This window comes from Olea europaea, unplaced genomic scaffold (assembly GCF_002742605.1).
Source record: "Olea europaea var. sylvestris unplaced genomic scaffold, O_europaea_v1 scaffold1004, whole genome shotgun sequence".
NCBI classification, from domain to species: Eukaryota; Viridiplantae; Streptophyta; class Magnoliopsida; order Lamiales; family Oleaceae; genus Olea; species Olea europaea.
In genome coordinates this window covers 417,646-421,177 of record NW_019227357.1, presented here as the reverse complement: position 1 = coordinate 421,177, position 3,532 = coordinate 417,646, and the positions used below count along the sequence as shown (strand labels likewise).

General features: G+C 28.2%; 1 pseudogene; it reads right to left on the bottom strand.

The window, feature by feature from the left end:
* LOC111372489 overlaps positions 1-3,532 on the bottom strand; it is a 16,609-nt pseudogene that overhangs the window by 3,644 nt on the left and 9,433 nt on the right.

Sequence of the window (3,532 nt, the reverse complement as noted above, 5' to 3'; positions counted from 1 at the left end):
GATCGATAAATAAGTTGTGATCTATAAAATGTGTTATATGTGATTAAATTTGTAATTGTGATCTACCTAATGTGTCTTTATGATTGTGATTAGTACTTAAGTATGTTCATAAATTGTATGTTATTGTAACATTAACTTAATCAATTATCAATTTAATTAATACCACCTGATTTTTGGCGAAATTTCACAAGTTTGAAAATATATTTTTAAAGGTTGATAGTTATGTATTTTTCCCTAACTATAATGTCTTATTTGCACTGAAAAATCTTGGAGATGAAGTCTGGTTGAAACTAAATCTACCTATGGTAACACATCATTGATGAAGGAATAGGAATTTATTTTTTAAATTTAGAAATTTGGATTCTTGAAAATATTCTCATATGAAAAGGTCAAGAGTCATATTGTATGTAAAAATCCTTAAACACGTTCTCATTGAATTCCCAGTTATTTCCAAATACATTGTTTGTCATGTGTATTATTATATTATTTTTTAGAATCTTGAAAGTTTCGAAGTCTATACTCAAAGTAGTGTATATGTATAATTAACCATTTAAATCAAACATCCTCTCAACGATGATGTTTTCCTATCCAAATCTAGTTATATCATATTTCAGTTCATCCCATTCAATATGTCACCACCATATTATCAATGAGCTAGCAATGCATTCAATAAAGCTCTAAGTACAAGAAAATTTTATTATTACTGTTTAATCTAATATATGAAACATTCATACTAGCATAAAGAGAACCAAAAAAATAGATGTGCCAGTCGAACTGAGCTAACCAGATTGCAAATGTTCGAAATTTTCAAATCGTCAAGTTTGAACCACCTTGACACCATCGCAAGATGATGTCTTGGGCATTCCCCACCCTTCCCCACCCTTCAAAAAGGGAGAATCTCTTTATCCTACTGTTTTTAGTTCAAAGTTTTCATCTTTTATCATCTACTAGATCCAATCGAGTGAAAACAGGAAAATGGGTGGCAGTTGAGTTAGCCAACTGGGAAATGTCCAATCATTTCCCAAAATTGGACAAATCTTACCCTAACTAGCTAAGCATTACCTTCTCAATTCCAACATCACAATGGCTTCTAATAATTCTACAAGTTTGCACGAGGAAAAAGTGATGCCATTGGACCATCTACTTATTTCTTCACTACCCGCAAGCAAATAGGACGGCAACTTAAATTGAGTAACCCGACAAAATGAGGATTATTTGGAGACAGACTAAGCCCCTGTTTGATATTGGTTGAAATTAGACTTTAATCTAAATCTTATTCAAGAAATCAATATTAATAACATTTTTTATGGGTCCCACAACTTTTCGACTACACATTTCAAAAACTTTTATCAAAATTTATTAAAAATCTAATTTTAGTTCCCACCAAACAGGGGCTAAATAAAATGATAGAGATATAACAACAATTGAAATAATACATCTTTAGAAAGGTATATTGAACCATTTACCTGCTTCTTTTGTAACACTAAGGGGGTGTATTTAATTGAAACTTTTACTGACTTTTTGGGATTTAAAAAGTTTAGGGGTATTCAATTGAGATCTTTTGAGACTTTCTAAAAGTTACGGTGTATTCAATTATAATTTTTATAGACTTTTAAAAAGTCTTTAAAAATCACGGTGTATTCAATTGAAACTTTTTAGAAATCTCTATAAGTCTTCAGGTACTCAAAGTTTAATGACTTTTAGAAACTTTTATAAAAGTCTCTGAAGTACTAACTTTTAGGCTCAAAGTACTCATATAAAATTTTAAAACTTGTCTCTTATTAATCATGAGATTTTGGGAGACTTCTCAAAAACAAAGGAAAAAAATTCAATCTTTTTTTCTTTTATCTTTCATGGACATGTATGATCAAAATTTATTTTTTTCTATTGATTATATTCTCTCTCTCTCTCTCTCTCTCTCTCTCTCTCTCTCTCTCACATCTTTTATCTCTATTTTCTATGAAAAAATTAAATTAGATTCTTGTAACTTTTTTCTTTTTTCATTCATTTCTTTTTTTGTGAAATATCTATTTTTTATTACATTATAAAATTTTATATGAAAAATTTATAATTAAATTTAAATATATTGATTTTTATTTATTTTTAAAAGTATACTATATTAATAATGTTGAATCATATATATATATATATATATATATATATATAAACACATGTATGTATGTATGTATAATTTTGATTATTATTTATTTAATTAAGGTCTTAAATTTTTATTTTTTCAATTTTTTTTATTAAATGGAAAGAAGAAGAGGAAGGAAAATGGGAATTGTGGAAACTAACACCTATGTAAGAATTTCACACCAGATCCACGTGAATTCCATTTCAAATTACAGTCTTCAAAAATCTTTTGAATTCCACAAAATTCTATAAAAATTTTAAAATAAAAATTCACAGAAGTCTACAAAAGACTTCCACTAATTTCTTACAAATCTACAAAAAATCAACGAAATCCAAAAAAGTCATCAAGTAAAAAAAGTCCATTAAAGTCTTAAAAAATTTCAATTGAATACACCCCTAATAGTATAAACTTATCTTGAATTGGGTAATATGACATAAAAAGGATTATTTGGGACAATACACAATATTAAAAACAGTATTTTATTAACTCGAATTTTGTCCACTAATTTTTAATGGGATAATGACATAGTCTTATCTCTTTCATTTTAATTTGAATAAATTAATGTCACCCATAATGGTACAAACAAGATGATTAATTTCATAATTTTCACCATTTGAAGAGAAATTAAAAGGGTTCAACACAGCAGGCAAAAAAAAAATAAAAAAAAATTAAAAGGGTTCAACACACCGGCCAAAAAAAAAAAAAAAAAAAAACCTATTTCTCATAAATTTTGTGTAGAGAAATTAGAAAAAACAAAGAGAGATAACAAAATTAAAAAGACGCCTGCAAGTCTTGAATTTTTCACCGAGAATGGAAAAGCCACTGGGCTTGGAAGTGACTTTTTCAATTTCTGACCATGACCTTCGAATGGTTTCATAACAACTCTTGCTGCCCCAAAAAAAAAAAGAAAAAAAGGAAAAGAAAGATGCTTTATAATTTCTTTTAATCTTGAAAAGATCTAAAAGTGGCAATTTTTATGATTTATTAATACCTTGAAATCCTTGGTTATTTTTGAGTAATATCTGAAATTATATCATCAAAGTAAAGAATTGGGGCTGATGAGGCTAAAGCACCAAATGCAAAGTGTGGATATTTGAGCCTAACCCATGAAACCAGCATTAAAAATATAGTATAATTTGAATTATATGGAAATTTACAACAAATTTAATAAAACTCAAAGTTGTAACTAATTAAAATAAATGAATGACAGTATTGATTATTTCATGATTTGCTTACTTCCTCCATATGATCTTTCAATCATAATAACAGGAGAATTCTGAGCTAAAAGCTTTTCATAATTTGCTTACTTCCTCCACGGACTGTGTTGCTCTACCAAGCTTGTAAGAAGCCTGATAGAGTAGTTTCACTCACATTTGGGGGGGGGGGGTGGGGGTG